At 43.8% G+C, this 18,124-nt stretch overlaps 1 long non-coding RNA gene across 3 annotated transcripts; it reads left to right on the top strand.

Annotated features, from left to right (window-relative positions):
* Nucleotides 1-4,209: 4,209 nt before the first annotated feature.
* Nucleotides 4,210-10,251, top strand: LOC119311485. Of its 3 annotated transcripts, XR_005151080.1 has the most exons (10): nt 4,210-4,646; nt 4,750-5,090; nt 6,109-6,388; nt 6,875-6,982; nt 7,501-7,685; nt 8,033-8,096; nt 8,168-8,830; nt 8,912-9,043; nt 9,503-9,685; nt 9,789-10,251. It is a non-coding gene; the product is annotated as an uncharacterized LOC119311485 (long non-coding RNA). The 3 variants fall into 3 exon arrangements; XR_005151082.1 differs by lacking the exons at nt 4,210-4,646; nt 4,750-5,090; nt 6,109-6,388; nt 6,875-6,982 and adding an exon at nt 7,286-7,417 and having other exon boundaries at nt 7,508-7,685; nt 8,033-8,830; XR_005151081.1 differs by lacking the exons at nt 4,210-4,646; nt 4,750-5,090; nt 6,109-6,388; nt 6,875-6,982 and adding an exon at nt 7,286-7,417 and having other exon boundaries at nt 8,033-8,830.
* The last annotated feature ends 7,873 nt before the right edge of the window (nt 10,252-18,124 follow it).

Here is an 18,124-nt window from a genome sequence, read left to right as displayed (position 1 = left end):
AGAGGCCTGAACAAACAGATTTTCAAGACATAAAGCCCCAGCCTTATAAACCAATCATGCGCCGCGGATCTAACAAGCGGTCAACCGACGAGAACTTAAGTTCAAAAATTCTGTTGCTGCACTCCTTCCATAAGAGCCAAGCGACCAAGAACTGAATGAACTTCTCCTATCAACAACTAATTAAATGACTGATAGCATTGACCACAGTTTTCAACAACAAAGACGGAAGCTTATAAGGCTCTAACGGAGTAATGATCAGACCCTACGGAGCTTAGTTAGAGCTTGAGAGTCAAGTCTACCGTGTTGGCGATCTCCTCCTCTTCTTGCTTCGCTTCACTATGATCGCTGCCGTTGCCACTGCCACTGCCACCACCCCACTGGATCGCGGTCATCGACGTCGTGCGAGGGGAGGCCGCCGGGATGAGGGCCCTGGGCGACGCGCCATAGCCGTAGGCCTCCGCCCGCGGGTACATCGGGCGGCCGGTGCCGGCGTGACGGGTGAGCCCGGCGAGGGACGGCTGGGCCGCCGGGCCCCACCCGGGGAGGTTGTGGTGCATGTGCATCCCGTAGAACGGCGCCGCGACGCCGAGGAACGACCCGCCGGTGGCGGAGTAGGGCCAGACGCTGGGGAAGCGAAGGTGGTGCGACAGGAGTGGGCCGCCATGGCCGGCGCCCCGCCCCGCAGCGACGCCCTTGGCGACGGAGCGCTCGCGCTTGTGCGCGTTCTGGTGGCCGCCCAGCGCCTGCGACGTGTAGAACTTGCGCGGGCAGTAGTTGCACTTGAACACGCGGCGCTTCTCGCCGCCGGCGACTGCCACCACCGACGACGGCCCGGCCGCCTCACTCGACTTGGCCTTTTCCTTCTCCGCCTCCGCCGCGGCGTTCGCCTCAGCACCGAGAGCGCCGAGGAGGTTTTGCTCCAGGGCCGGTGCCGGCTGCCCCTCCTCATTGCCGACTTGCACCACGTCCATGGACGCGGTTTGGATTTGGTTTTTCTTGGCACACGAGTTGAGTTCTTCTTGGATGGGATCTGTGCGAGCCTACTTATACAAGGGCGAAGATGATCTGACAGGAATGCAAGTTCACTTGCCAAATTTGAAGATCGCATGCGATCACAGGCTGGCTGGGATTAATGTGGTCGAGATCACGGACTTAATTCGTAGTAATCTTGGCGAGCACATCTGTATCCTCTCTCTCACTCTTCCCTGGACGCGTCCATGCACACTCAATGCTTTCCATAATTGGAGTAGATTTAACGTTTCGAGTTTTCAACTTATGTCGTCATGTAGGTTCTGATCAGATGCCTAATGGCGGACTAGAACTTATTATTTCCCCTTTTCAGTTTTACGAGGATCGATACGAATTTATTGGGTACTTAATTGACATGGATATGGAGAAGGATTTGGTATATGCTATAATTGGCACCAAGGTATCCCCAGAGAACATTTTCGGGTCCCATATGTTTGAATGCATCAATTTAATTTTTCTCCACATATACACATAGGTTTTGACTAATCGGCATCCTGCTTAACTAGTTGTTACATGCTTTGATGCATATCATGGATCACTATACTTGGTGTGCTCAACCCTTTTGGTCTCTATTTTTACTATTCTAGTAACTAGCCGAGTGGCCTTCGCAAATATGCTCAGGCTGAACGATGCATAAACATATGGTCTCAGGGAGGTTCATATTACACGGAATGTATTTTCTTGTGCTATATTAGTGTGTTTACGTAGAACTACGACAATTTGTTGTTTATTTATCAATTTTCACTTTTGTTTTCCACTTTTTTTCCTGTTTTCCTACACCTCGTTGTTGCACTTTTATTTTTGGAAAATACGCAAATGAAGTGTCTGAAACAACAAATTAGAGGAAAAATTGGCAAAATATGTGGGCTCAGGGAGGTTCATATTACACAGAATGCATTTTCTTGTGCTATATTAGTCTGTTTAGGTAGAATTATGACATTTTGTTGTTTATTTATCTATTTTCACTTTTGTTTTCAGTTTGTTTTCCCTCTTTTTTCTGCTCTCCTACACATTGTTTATTGTACCTTTTGCTTTGGAAAATATGCAAATGAAGGTTCTAAAAAAAATTAACATACCAAAACTATAGAATTGAAAATTGAAATTAATATATCACAAGAAATACATTAGTCGTACTTCTATTATAATGGCAGACTCGAACTTATTATTTCCCATTTTTCAGTTTTAAGAGGACCGGTAAAAATTTATTTGGTAGTTAATTGACATGGATATGGAGAAGGATTTGGTATGCTATAATTGGCACCAAGGTATCCCGAGAGAAAATTTCCGGGTTCCATATGTTTGAATGCATCAATTTATTTTTCTGCAGACATATACATAGGTTTTGACTAATTGGCATGCCGCTTAGAGCATCTACAGCCGTGGACACCAAATTTGGGCCCTCAAACGCCCGCGGACGTGCCCAGGCGCGTCTGCGGGCATTGACCGGGCAACCCTCAAATTTCATTATGTGCATCCGAATTACTCATAGAAACCTTAAATCCATATAAAGCATGCAAAAGAGAAAAACCCATGTACTACTACGTAAATCAACTAAAACCTACACTGCCCTACTCCTTGTCGGAGATGCCCACGATCTTCGTGCCCGGCCCCGGGTACATGGGTTGCAGCTGCAACTCCGGCTTATGCGGCTCCTCCGTGTCAGCCTTTCCTCCTCCTCAGTGTCCAGTTTGGCAGAAGTGCATCGGTCACCGCCCGTTCTTACCGGATGAACCACTAGTTGGCTTCGACATATGCATCATCCTGGATGGCGTAGCGGTCCGCTACACCATCTCCGCCACTTGGGCGACCTCGAACTCCGCCAGGGTGTCCTCCATGGCAAAGTCCGCAACCGGCTCCGGCTCCTCCTCCTCCTACTCCATGGGCTCCGATTGCTGCTCCAGCGAATTCAGAGGCGGGTCCGTTGTGATCCGGGCGGTCCGCCTAGCCTAGATCTCCTCAAGCATCTGGAAGCGCCGCTCCAGCATTAGCATAGTGTAGGTGGTCTTCTTCTGTCGGGCCATGGCGGAGGCGGATGGCAAGGGAAGAGGGAAAGAAGTGGATGGGCTCGGACTGGCAACGTGGAAGGGAGGAAGCGGATGTGGCTAGGGCTGTGGGACGTTGTACGGCTTAAGTAGCCGGACCTTGAGCCTCGAGCGGCGAGCTGAAGCGGCGCCACATGGGGTTAACACCCCCACCAGAGGAAACGCCCGTTGGACCATTGGGTTTATGGGCGATTACGTGTGTAAGACCCGGTCGTTAGTCGAACGTGGCGGACGCTCCTGGGCTGCCCCATATCTGCCCAGATTTGGGCTTGATATAAGGGGTGTCGGTCAGCCCGATCGTTTGAGACAGGTTTGGAACGCCCGACTATAGATGCTGCTCTTAACTAGTTGTACATGCTTTGCTGCATATCATGGATCACTATACTTGTGTGCTCTACCCGTTTGGTCTCTATTTTTCTGGTCTAGTAACTAGCTTGATGGCCTTCACAAAAACGAGAGCATCATCTTCAGTATGTTTAAAGTGACCGATAGATAAACATGTGGTCTTAGGGAGGTTCATATTACACATAATGTAATTTATTGTGCTATATTGGTTTTTTTATGTAGAATTATGACATTTTGTTGTTTATATTTATCTAATTTCCCTATAATTTTCACTTTTTATTTTTCCTTTCCCTGTTTCCGTACACCTTTTTGTTGCACTTTTTAATTTTGGGAAATATGCAAATCACCGGTGTAAAATAACAAATTAACATACCAAAAATTATAGAATTGAAAATTCAAATTAATATAGCACAAGAAAATACATTAGTTGCAATTCTATCAAAAATCAACAGGCAAGAATACCATTCATTGGGAATGACAAGACAAGTAATAGGATGTGCCATGATGACTTATGTTTTTTATATTTGGTTTACAAATGTAGCTTATGCATATATTCTATCGTCAGTATTTTAAAAAAATAAAATGGTTTGTAGAACTTCACCTCCTGTTAAAGGAATTTGGTTTGTCATCCTTGCCAATGACCTCATCATTTACCCCAATAAGGCGCAAGGGGCGGATGCCCGCGCATGCCACGTCGGCAAGCTGTACTGTTGAGCGCGCACGCGTATTGGCCAGAAAAGAATAGGGAGAGGCAGATATATTTTCCTCAGATTAGCCTGTCCGTATACGGCCGCCCCCTCTCCTCACTTTCGTCTTCCTCTCCTCGCACGCGCAACCTTTGCCTCCACTCCCTCGCCTCTTCCCCTTCTTCTCCTCGACATCTCCACGAGTGGGGGAATGACGAACTCGAGCTTGGCGACAGGGATTCGAGCGCCAGCACTCCATATCCGGCGGAGGGTTTGCGCGCGGGTGGCGGCGATTTCGATCTGTGTGTGCCTCGTTGCTGGAGGCGGCTGCCCGATCCAGCAACTGGTGAAGCAACTCCCGACCAGCGACCATCCCTCCTCGCCCGTGTCTCTGCCCCGCACTCGTTTCGCCAGCAACCTCGACTAGATCGGCATCTGGTGCAGGAGGCTCGGGGTGGTTGTGGGCCTCGTGGCGGCGGCCTCCTCAGCGGCGTCGCCGGACAACCTCCACGCGCGGAGGAGGCATCTCCACGGGTTCCCCGAGGTGAGCACCCTTTTCTCTCTCGTCTCACCCTTTTCTCTCGATAGCGCCCTGATCCATCGGCCGTCATCAGCCTCGCTCGCCTCATCTCCTCTCTCTTCACCAGCCCGACCATGGAGTATGGGACGAGAATGTTTGTGGCCAGCTAGTGGATGCGGGTCGGAGCAGCGGGACTCCCGCCTATGCCTCGCGCGGCTCGGAGAGACGCTGAGCTCCAATGACCCATGGACGCGCCGGCGAGTGCGGGTGGCCCGCTCGATGCTTTCAGCCGGAGATTCACAGGAAGCTTGCGACGTTGCTACCCTCCATCTCCCTCACACACGACTTACGCCGTCGCCAGGATCCCCATTTTCTTCCTGTACTGGTGCTGCTAGCTCCTTGGCGACCGTTATGACGCCATATGTGGCTTCACTCGGCCCCTCCTCCCCGGCAGGAGCCTTCTTGACGGTATGGTCTTCCCACTCTCCCTCTCCCTTAATTTCTAGGGTTTCGAAGTTGGTTTAGTAGCTGAATCATGGTCCATGAATCTGTCTAAAATGAAAAATTGCTACTGAATTGAAATTCTACCTGTTGATTATGTTGCCCAGTGACCATCTGAAAGGTTCTATTTCGACACTGCAGCTGTAATCGGATTGTTACAGTTCAGATTAAGGGGATCAAGAATTGAAGATTAGTCATCTGTTAGCTCTAAACACGATTACGTATGATTGGATGGTTGATCTTAGTTGACCATGATAAAACTGTGGAGCATACACAGGATTTTCTAGCAAGGACCTTCTTTAACTTGAGTTCTGATGATGAAACTTGAACTATAAGATTTTGTTCATCGATTAGAAATAAGCAAGAATCAACCAATTCCTGATTGTACTTACCACAATGCAAAATAATGTAAAAATCTACATGCAATGCTCAGTTGGAGTTTGATTTTCACATCGACATGATTTAATTTCAGTCTTGTAGAGTGTACACTATGGCAGATCCTGTTCATGTCCATGCGGACGATCCAACTCTGCCTCTGCTTGAACTCGATCACGTGTTCCTTCCATTTGATGTTTGTATTGATCATAACACTGATTTGTTGCAAATGGATGGAAGACTGCTATTGTGACTTGATGTAGTTTTGGACTGAATATTCCTCACTTCGAGGAATGATGTTTGCTGAAATCAATGTTTTTTTTTCAGTACCCCAACAATTTTATTCCGTGGTACCCCATGGACTGGATCAAGTTTTTCTTCCAAAAATCTATTTAATCTACTATGAGGTTACTTATTTGATAGAGAGAAATGTTCTCTGTATAGTGGGTAAAAGTACTCATGATAGATCCTTTATTTAATTCATGTTATCAGGTTGATGTATCAGTTTTATGTACCGCCGGTGATGTGATGTTAATGATAATACTTGTCTTGAGAGTTATATCAGGTTCCAGCCATCCTTTGAGCTTGACATGGCATTTTTTGCACCCAGGATTAAATCATGCTATCTTGCTATTTGCTTCCAAGCCTAAATATTTCTCATCCATACATGATTTTATCTATAAGTTTGGTCGCGACATCGACTGCCTATCTTGACAACATTGGTGCTGAAGTTATCGAGCCTCCAAAGAATGGGATATTCAAATGTCACAGAACTCGTCGGTGATGTTATCGAGCATTCAGGGAAACCAAATGTCATAGTTTCTACAAATGTGCATGAGCTATTGGAATGCCCTGTGTGTTTGGTTCCCATGTATCCTCCAATTCATCGGGTATGTCTTCTTGTTGAACTAATCACATTTAACTATAGCATCTCGGTTGCATCATACTAGCCTTATTCTAGGCTTTTGGCTTTCTATGTGTATGCCAATATATTAGAATATCCAATTGCAAAAGAATATGAAATTGCCGACCAAGGTAGGCAAAGCTAAAATAGGGTTTTGGTTTGTAACCTTTTTCTATGAATCACTTTCACACTAATAGGTGACATCCCTTCCTTTCTGTTAACCACCCCATGCATCACGCCTACCTCTGACTAGCTCCCTGCAAACATTTTGGACTTACAGATTGCAGCACTCTCCTTTTTTATTTTCAACGTTGTTGAGAGTGTTCCTTGTGAAATTATTCTACTAGGAGGGTCTGATATCTCATGACTATTTTGAATTTACACTACATATTCTTAAGCTCAGAAAGAAAGTTATGAATGTGTTTAGACTCTAGAGGTACTTTTAACTATTTTGTCACATTTCTGCATGCAGTGCTCCAATGGTCAAACCATTTGTTCTGAATGCAAGCCAAGGGTTCATAATGGCCGCCCAACTTGCAGGAGTGAATTGGGTAACATAAGATGCCTTGCTTTGGAGAAGGTTGGCGCCTCTCTAGAGTTTATGTCCAAGTTCCAGAACTTTGGATGCTTGGGAATGTATCCTTATTATTGCAAGTTAAGGCCTCCTTTGGTTCATAGGGTAAGAAAATCGTAGGAATAGAAAAGTCATAGGAAATGAGATGACATGCATCTCAAATCCTATGAGTAGGAATAGGAAAGAAGATGCCCTTTGATTCACATCATAGGATTTTTTCCATTGAGTCTAGGCTAATTTTTACTTTCCTATGAAATGTGGAGGATAGGAAGAATTCCTCCAAAGGAATAGGATTCCATTCCTACAAACCAAAGGGCTCTAAAGGAATTTTTCCTATAGAAATCCTATCCTATGAAATTCCTACAAAATTCCTCTAAACCAAAGGAGGCCTAAAACATGAATCAGAGTGCCAATACAGACCCTATACTGGCCCATATGCAGGTTCTGTATGCACTATCGCTGATGACATTCCGTATCAAATTTCAGAGTGTTCTCCGAACTAATTATGTTTGATCTTCCTGTAGGTTTTAGGTTTTTGTTGATTTATGTGATGGAATCTTGATATGTAGCATGACTTCCGTCCTGGACAGTTGCCGGGAATGCGTTGAGAAAATGCAACATGACTTGATGTTTGAAGTTACAGCCTTACAGGAGCATCAACACAAATTTGCAACGACGAAGTTTATACCATGCTTGTGTAGTCAGTCTGGTATTTTCCTTTCTTGAACATATGAATTGCTTTACTCATTCTATATCTTGCTTTGACAAAACCAAATTTTTTTGCTTGGTATTTAGGGAAACTTGCAAATCCATTATTTGATATGGGAATTGCAGCTTCAAATGCATATGATCCTTTTAATCTTTAGATTGCATACGTATGCATGATCCATTCTCTGAGATGGATGGGATTGCTGGTGCTAAAACTGGTCCTGACCATCCTATGGCCTACGCATCCTATGCCCATTTATGTTCCCTTTTTCCTTGTTCTTGCTGTACACACTACAAATCAGTTTCACGAATTTCTGATATGATTGCTTCAATGATAATTTTTTGCAGAAGCATTTGCCTTTGGAATTAAAGAAGATCAGAGTATGACACTGACCTGAGATCATACGAAGCGGTGAGCTAATTATGTTGTACTGTGCTTCATGCTTTTCTGTCATAGTCTGCGTCATAAAATTTTCCCTATAGATTTCAGTGCTAGCAAATATGCTAAAGACATACAGAGAAGGCAATCAGTGCAGTGGATTCCAATATTGATGCGAGAAAAATGCCTTTGGGTTGAAGCCCACTTACTAATATTCTCATGGTCTATGTGTGTGTGTGTGTAGCTATTCCTATTTGTGATTACCATCTTGTAGGATGTTAATCAGTACCTTACCTTTGACTTCCATTCAAAGGCCCTGTTTGGATACTCTAACACAGTTAGAGTTAGAGTTATTTTCTAACCCACTCTAACCCAAATAAGCACCTCTCCACCGGGATAGTTGGGTTAGATGAAACTAACCCACTCTAACCCTCCCTGTTTGGATACTTTTGGGTTATTTGAGCCCCCAACTAACACAAACTAGCTCTAACCCCATGATCCAAACAGGGCCAAAGTTGAAGCGATTATTACTTATCTATTTATCTATTTCAATGAATAAGCCCACTTACTAATATTCTCATGGTGTTTTAACAAATATATATACCATCGGCTTGACGGCGAGGAGGAAAGCCCCGCAGATCGAGGAGGACGGCGCTACGACTGTGCTGTAGGTGAAGAGCATGGTCATGTCATGGTACCGCATATCGGTGGTGGTCCGCTTGCCTGCTATGGCGTCCAACACGACTACACCCTTTTACTTGGCTGCTGTAAGATATGGTTCCTGGCCTAATTAATTTGTTCCTTCTTCCAAATTCTTACGTAGTGTATGTTCCTTTCTGCTGTAGCAGATTTGATTGGGAGGGTGCTCTTTTGCTTTAAAGACATGATTGGTGGATGTATTTTGGTTTTATGATGGCCAGGTTGAGCAAAATCACATGGTTTTTTTTTTCAAGTTTGAGAAGAAAAAGACACCGGAACAGGTGATTGATCACAATCATACTTTCAGAGCAGAGCTTTTTCAGTTACAATTAAAGGCAGAAGGTAGCAGTTGACATTATTGGTAAATTAATTCTCTCCACGTATGTATGTGCTAATGTAACTAGCATACATCTATACATGGCTTTACTGAGCATGATTTTGCATTTGCTACGACCTGCTAACCTAAACATATGCTACTACAGTACCTAGGTTTCTCTATAGAAAAGGTCAAGTGTAATCCTAATTTGGGCTACTGAATTTTAGCCCCTTCACTGGTTAAACCATGGTCGTCTACATGTTTATGACTGATGTTTCACAAGCGAGCTTCAGTCTAGCTACCACCTGTCCACTATTTAGGAATGCATACAAGCAATTCCTGTACGGAGCAACACCGCACAAGTTCTATGTTTCAGAACAAGCATTCTGCATTTTCAGAGATTAACAACTGAAAAGTTGTTTAGTCTGATAAAGTAGATCTATGCTAGCAACTAGCATCATCATTCTTTGTGCTGGATTGGTCAAACGTTGGACATTTGAAGAGAAGGAACTTCGTGTGAGATTAATATCTTTCTGATCAGTAGCATCATCCGTGACAAGGATGTATAATGAATGGCCATTAGAAGAGAGGAAAGGACGGGCAGAAGGTGCAATATTATCATGTACAAAAGACTTTCACCTTACTTGGAAGTTTCTATAAGGAAAATAATTGGGTTGATACCAGTTTTTATCATATTTGGTGCATTGCAGGTTTGCTACACAATTGAACATGTTCCATTATTGATTGATTTTCAATATTGGTGCATCTGGGTCCCACGCCGTGGCGTGGACACGGTGGCCCTGCCGAAGCGGGTGTGGTCGAGCCACTGGATGATGTAGCCGGTGGCTCCATTCATGCACATCGGCTGGTCCTGCTCCGGCGAGCAGCCGCCGCCCTTCCTGTCCTGATATCGCCTTGCATCTCCTTTAGGTGAGGGTGTTGGACGCGGAGCAGGGAGTAAAAAATTGTGGAGCTGTCAGTCCGTAAACGCTCTTGTAAGAGTTTTACTTATCCACACCCGAAAAGCAGCTAAGCTGCAGTTTGTTAGTGAATAGTGATGTGCTACAGTTTCACTTATATGGAAAGAGACGAGATTCATTTGCATTGCTTGTAATGCTTTTCTCTTTGGATCAAAGAGCTCACCATTGTCGTGTATATGTGCTAACAAGAGGTGAACAAAGTAGCTGAATGGGCGAAGACATACCTGGCACCGCAGAGTCACCGCTCAGGCGGCGCCACCGGTGGCGCCCCAACCTCTAGTGTAATTCAAAGGCCACATAGAAATGATGGATCAAGTTCCGCCAGTTCCGCCAGTCAGCCACACAACTATAGTGCATGCTCGCTAGCCAAAACAATAAAAAATTGTAAAACAATCAAACACAACAAAGAAAAAAAAATGCATCAATCTTCGTGTAAATCCATACCGTGTTGTTGAGTGAGATTTAGTTAATTCTCATCGGAGTGAGAATCGGCAAAACCATATATATTATTCTAGTAGCTAGTCTTAGTAGTATGGCCAGTACACGCTCCATGTGAAAAGCTAGGAGAGGTAGACACACCTTAATTTTTCGGACGACGAACTTGAATGCAATTTTTTTTTTGAAAAAGCAGAAAACCCTCGGCCTCCGCATCTCTTGATGCACACAACTTTTATTTATAATCCAAGTTCAACATGAAGTCTCAAACAAAAGTACGAGTCTCAGAAAAGGAATTTGCCACAACTGACGAAAATAGGGTAAGACGACTAAACACCTATCCTATTATTTGACCGTCATCCAAACTGGTTGTAAGTATCCCGTGCAACCATCTCTCATCGGTTGCACCCAATATCCATATGCTTCATGTGGTTCACATGGTTGAGTAACAACCACATACGGATCCAAGTAGGTGCCTTGAAGATAACCTGCAAAAAATTGGTGATGGTTTGCCTGTAAAAGGCACTCCAACTCGAATGTGTGTGCGGTTTTGGGCTCTATCCCATTTAACCAAGACCCAAAAAATGTGAGTCCCAGGCGGAACAACGTTAAAAGCAACATGAATGGTTCACCACAATAACTTAGCAAGTGGGCATTGGAGGAATAGATGCTCTATTGTTTCGTCCGTGTCACAAAAGCAACATCTTTTACTTCCTTCCCAACTACGCTTAGCCAAGTTATCTTTTGTCAAAATTACTCCTTTATACACAAACCACATAAACACCTTGATTTTCAATGGCAACTTAATCTTCCAGATGTGGATCGCCCTGAGGATGGGCCCGGTGTTAATCAAGTCTGTCTACATAGATTTAACTGAGAACTCTCCTAAAGCGGACAACTTCCAAAACAAGGAGTCTGGTGCATCAAATAGGTTTACCTGCATTAACATGCGCACGAGATGCAGCCATCTATCCCATCTTTGACCCACTAACGATTGTCTGAACTGGATGTTAAGAAGAACGGATCACAACACTATAGCAATAGAAACTTCTTTCCGTTGTGCAATTCTAACCTACAAGGACCCTAGCCAACTTGCTTCCATGGGGAGCCCTTGATTTGTGGCATTCCTGCCCATCAGATCAGGTCAACTCAACTATTTCATTTCAGCCATTGAATTTTCACGAACCACTCATTCTGTTTTCATGTTATAAAAGGACGGATACTATAAGGCTAGTGGGGTCTCATCCAACCAGCTATCCTTCCAAAACCTAGTCCTATGTCCATTCCCTACAATAAACTTGCTTCAGTTAAAGAAGGCAACCTTTGTCCTCATAAGCCCCTTCCAAAACGGAGAGTCAGACGGATGTGATGTGCCTTGAACCAACGTTTTAGAATGTAAATATTTATTACGCAACAGCTGAATCCATACTCCATCCCTCTCTACCGCCAATCGGTATAGCCATTTGCTAAGTAATCACTTATTTTCCACTTCAAGGTTTTCAATACCTAAGCCACCTTGGTCCTTTGGTCTACAAATATTGTCTCATTTGGCCAACCTGTATTTAGTTTTGTTTCGTCGATTTGCCAAAAAAAATCGAGATCGATAAAAATCCAATCTTTTCCGTACCCCTACCGGTACTTCAAAGAAGGAAAAGAGGAACATTGGCATACTCGTGAGCACCGAATTTACAAGAACCAACCTCCCTCCATAAGATACGAGTTTGCCCTTCCAGCAACTCAAATAGACATGTACTCTATGCTTATCTCTGGTCAAGAGGATTGTGGGATTAAATTGTTTCCGAACCCGAATAGAACATGTTCATTAAACTGTTGATCCAACCAAGCGACCATTGAACGAACTTAGATGATGTTCACGTGTGCCTCAACGAAAAAATTAAGTACTGTGCTTTCAGTATATAATAGATAGATTTTTAATTGTGAGATCTCTAGCTATTTAGATGATGATTTTTTTAGCTATTTTCAGTAAGAATAATCACTGCTCAGATTTTTTTTAAAATTTTCTGTTCAGAATGTGATGGTATTTCACTAGTAGAAAAGGGGGCAATGGTCCAGGCCGGGTCAGCCCATTAGTCCCGGTTCAATCCAGAACCGGGACCAATGGGGGCATTGGACCCGGTTCGTGAGCCCCGGGGGCCGCCCGGGCCACGTGGGCCATTGGTCCCGGTTCGTCTAGACCTTTTGGTCCCGGTTGGAGGGACGAACCGGGACCAATGGACCTCGCTCCTGGCCCACCACCATTGGTCCCGGTTGGTGGGACGAACCGGGACCAAAGGCAGCCATTAGTCCCGGTTGGTGGCACAAACCAGGACTAAAGGTGTGGTCCTCGTTGCGGCCAGAGTTTAGTCCCACCTCGCCAACCGAAGGGGGCTCACACCGGTTTATAAGCCCCTCCCTCTCAGCCTTGTTGAACTGCTCTCAAAGTGAAAATAGATGCCCCTATACAGGAAATTTGACCTAAATTCATATTGAATTTCTCTGAAGTTAGTAGAAATTTATTATGAATTTAGGTCTAATTTTCTCTATAAGCGCATCTATGCTCATTTCTGAGTAGTTTTTTATATAGTTTTTTTTCTGCTATATTTATTTTTTCTATTTATTTCTGAGTTGTAATAAGTTATTAAAAATAAAAAAGATTTTAGTAAAGTTAATCACAACTATTTTTTCTTCTAATTATTTCTGAGTAGTTTTTTATATAGTTTTTTTCTTTTCTGCTATATTTATTTTTTTCTATTTATTTCTGTGTGGTAATAAGTCATTAAAAATAAAAAAGAGGCGCAATGCTAGTTAATTCGCTTCAAGCCTTTCGGAATAGTGTAAACTGCACTGCACATAGCTCCATGCAGTCTACCCTATTCCTCAAGGCTTGAAGCGAACCAACGTGCAGGTGAGCATTGAGCCTCTTCTTCATCGTCTCTGCACTCAGGGCTTATAAACAGCTGTGAGTGCCTCTCGCTTGGCGAGGTGGGACTAAAAAGGGGGCAATGGTCCAGGCCGGCCGGGTCAGCCCATTAGTCCCGGTTCAATCTAGAATCGGGACCAATGGGGGCATTGGACCCGGTTCGTGAGCCCCGGGGGCGGCCGGGCCACGTGGGCCATTGGTCCCGATTCGTCTGGACCTTTTGGTCCCGGTTGGTGGGACGAACCGGGACCAATGGGCCTTGGTCCTGGCCGACCACCATTGGCCCCGGTTGGTGGGACGAACCGGGACCAAAGGCAGCCCATTATGGTTCGGCCCTCGTGATACCATGCCAACTTTCAACTTTCAACTTTTTCAGAGTTCATTTGAAATGCTTTAATGCAGAAAACAAAAGAAAATAAATAATGCAGAAAACAAAAGAAAAAAACTGGACAAATAAATAAATAAATAAAGCAAAAAGAAAACAAAAAAAGTGTATTCAAATTTGAAAACTAATGGCACTAACAGAAAGTTTATAATTTTTCTAAAACTAAAAGCAAAAAGAATTAAAAAGTAAAGCAAAAAAACAAAAGAAAATAAATAATGCAGAAAACAAAACAAAAAATCTAGGGAAAAAATAGCAACAATAAGTATTTTGTTGTAAGTAGAAACAAAATAAAATAAATAAAGCACGAAACAAAACAAAAAAAAATGTTTTCAAATTTGAGAACTAATGGCACTAACAGAAAGTTTAAAATTGTTCTAAAACTAAAAGCAAAAAGAACTAAAAAATAAAGCAAAAAAACAAAAGAAAATAAATAATGCAGAAAACAAAACAAAAAATCTGGGAAAAAAATAAAAATAGCAACAATAAAGTAAAGGAAAAAAAGTGCCTCCTACTGGGCACCCACGGCCTGAATACGACTAGAAACCCACCATGGCCCAGGATTCAGGCCCGCAGGTGGCCCAGTAGGCCCAACAGGCAACGCGGTAGTAAGTAGGCCCGTAAGCCTGCAGTGGAGAGGAGCTCGAGAGGGGTGCGGCAGTGGGGCTTATAAACCACTGCGCGCCCCTCTCAGCTAGCGAGGTGGGACTAAACTTTTTGTGCCGCACAGTGCCAGCACACGACCATTGGTCCCGGTTTGTGGCTCCAACCGGGACCAATGCCCATCCTTTAGTCCCGGTTGGTGGCACCAACCGGGACCAAAGCCCTCTGCTTCCCGCCCTTTGGGCTGCTGAAAAGAGGCCTTTGGTCCCGGTTGGTGGCCAACCGGGACCAAAGGGGTTCATTGGTCCCGGTTGGAGCCACGAACCGGGACCAATGTCTTTGCTATATAACGAAAATTTCAGAACCGCATCCCCACTTCGATCTCTCCTTCCTCCTCGATCTCCCGACGCCGCGCGTCGTCGCCGCCCCGCCCCGACGCCGTCTCCGCCCTGCCCCGACGCCGTCGCCGCCCCGCCCCGACACTGTCGCCGTCCCCATCGTCGCCTGCGTCCCCGTCGTCGCCCCGTCCTGCGCCGTCGCCCGTCGCTGTCCCCCTCGGCACCCCGCCCCGTACGTCGCCGCCCCGTACGCCCCCGGCCCGTCGTCGGCGCCGGCCCCGTGTATTTTCCTCTGTTAGATAAATTAGATAGAAAAATTAGATATTAATGTCAAATGTTAGATGAATTAGCTAGATATTAATTGATGCTAATAGATGAGTTAGATAAATTAGATAGAAAATTAATTTAGATTTTTTATGATTTTTATTAGATTTTGTTAGATTTTTTTAGATTTTTTTGTAGTTCATAGATTTTTTTGTTGGATGTGTAGTAATTTAGATGTGTAATTTATAGATTTTTTGTTCATAGAATCTTTATGATTTTTTTCTGTTGTAATTTTGTTTATAGAATTTTAATGATTTTTTTGTTCATTGTACGTATTTAGAAAAATGAAAAAAATAAGAAGAGAAAGTGTTTAATATAATTAGTTAGAAAAATACTAGTTTATTTTTAGTGATTCTACTTTATTTTATTTATAGTAAGTGCTTCATATATAGTTGAACTAGCTAGTTGATTTAATGAACTACTTTATTTTACTATATATAGAAGTAGTTTGTTTTTAGTAAGTACTACTTTATTTATTTATAGTAAGTGTTTAGTAGTTGAACTAGCTAGTTGATTTAATTAATAAAACTACTTTATTTAACTATTTGTAGAAGTAGTTCCCGCATCGACGTCGGCGATGCCTATCCCGCATCCTCGTCGTCGTTGACTCGGCGGTGGAGGCTTGCTAGATCAGGGCCATGTTCGGGACTGGGCTCCGTCGGGCTGGTATTGGGAGGTGCTACCTTCCGGGGGACGTAGGTTGGTGAGGAGGCAGCCCATTGTTGACCCGATCCTTGTTTGGTGGCGGTCGCGTGGTCCAGTGACAGTGCCGAGGCTTCCGGACACCGCAGAGGTGGTACGTCACCGTGTCAGCGAGGAGGATGAGCACGTCCGTCGCTACATGGTTGCATTGGAGGGCATGTTCGACAATACCTGGCAGGTTCTCCAGGGATCTCACTGGAGCTATGATTCTATGATGGTTCCTTATCTTTGGGTGTCCACCGTCCGCGTCGATACCCGTCGGGCGCTACGGTTCTAGTTGTATTAGTGATGCTATATTAGTGATAATATTCGACGATGTACGGACACCAAGAGATGATGTACTTTTGCTTATAATTATTGAATGCATGCTAATTTGAATACTACTTTATTTTATGATTTGGTTTTGCTTATTTTATGATTTGGTTTTGCTTACTGAATGCTCATATTGGATAAGTTCTCCTTCATTCCCGTGTGCTAGACAATTTGATGTAATAATGCACTCAGGAATGAAAGGAGGATCTACGTACATCACCGATAGTCAACCCGTGATTAATAATCTAGTTTAATATTTGAATTATGAACATAGGCCGGAAATGTCGTACTCGGACGACGAAAACCGCCCGGGGGAGTGCGACTGGTGCCACGACGAACGAGGTATCTGCGACAGGTTCATTGAGCTGGACGAAGATCGTCGCTTCAGCATTAAGCTCGAGGAGACCTTCGATGTTCATACGGTACGCAACCGATGATTAGGTATCTGCAACATTTTTTCGTAATTACTCATGACTTCAACTATTTTAATCATGACAATATTTTTCATCTTTTCTAATTCGACTAGCTTATCCCATGCTTTGCAAGACGCTATGTCTTGGAGAGGATGGGTTTTGAAGACCATGAAAGTTTCGAAACCAAAAAAAAAATATCCTAAGTACCCATCATGGTGTGGATTTTCAAGTAAACCTGTACAATGCTCAGAGTGTACCCCATTTTGGTTGCAAAAATTGGAAAGCACTTTGCAAGATGTATGGTTTTGATGAGGGTATGCTTGTTACCATGGATCTTGGTGATCCTACAATCGAGCAAGAGAGACCTACGATTTTCGTCCTTGTGGATACACCTCCAATTCTTCCCCCATGTGAGCTTAACATAGTTATTAAGTAATTTATATTGTTTATTTCAAAATAGTTGACAACTTATTCTCCATTGACAGCTTATTTTCATTCTTCAAAGAATGTGCGGAAGATGGTAGACAGAACCTACTACATCGAAGGCTCCGAACTAACTTATCAGGAGAAAAATCATCTGTCGCATTTTGTACTGATCTTGAGAATTACAATGTCTACAATCGAACTCCTCAACATTATGGTCAATACGTGTCAATAGTGCAGGTGTTGAACTACGGTAACTACCATGAAGATACCCTGGTAAGATTTTTTACTATTACGACATCCGTGCATCTTTTTGCACACTTCTAAAACTAGTACATCATATCATTGCTAACTACGAAGTTATTACTATGTTTTTCAACAGATAATCCCGATGTGTGTCTCATCTGATGTATACACACGGTAGCCTTCATGTTTTGAACATACAACCAGGTCTTCCTACGAATCTGAACTGTCCATACCTGGTTTCTAAAAGAAGTGGAGACATGACAATCAAAGAATGGAAAAAATGTATGGACAGTCGTAAGGAGCTTCTTGGAAGCAACATTCAGCGAGGGGCAAAAATTGGAGACAGGATGATCGCCATTCTTCATAATGGAGAGTCAGTGTCTATATTGTTTTATGCTATTTTACCTTAAGGGTGTTTAGGTCCTACCTGATACTGATGATCATGTGTTAAGAACAATTATGTAGGGTCGGGTTCGATGACTATGAGGATGATGATCGTATGACTTATTATTAATAACGAGTAGAAGTTGTATGATGATGCATGATTAGTAGGACGAGTACTTGTTATTATATATGCTGATGTATGCGAGCATGCATGAGTTATTATATCAGCGGGTAAAATGAACATATATAGCAGCAGCGTTGGTAAACCAAGGACGAAGATATAAGAGAGGACACTTCTCTCTATTAGCTAGCTAATATAACAACCTAAGAATAACCCCCAAAGCCTCTAAAGCAGCCACTTTCCCAAAAAAACATGGACTTTTGGTCCCGGTTGGTGCCACCAACCGGGACCAAAGGCCCCCTGACTGGGCTCGACGCACAGAGCCACGTGGAGGCACATTAGTCCCAGTTCTTGTTTGAACCGGGACTAATGGGTGGAGGTATTAGTAACGGCCCATTAGTCCCGGTTCATGAACCGGGACTAAAGGCCCTCACGAACCGGGACTATTAGGTGTTTTTCTACT

Source organism: Triticum dicoccoides, chromosome 5B (assembly GCF_002162155.2).
Source record: "Triticum dicoccoides isolate Atlit2015 ecotype Zavitan chromosome 5B, WEW_v2.0, whole genome shotgun sequence".
In the NCBI taxonomy this organism is placed as follows: domain Eukaryota; kingdom Viridiplantae; phylum Streptophyta; class Magnoliopsida; order Poales; family Poaceae; genus Triticum; species Triticum dicoccoides.
Note: the sequence above shows the minus strand (reverse complement) of the source record. Positions and strands in the feature narration are given on the sequence as shown.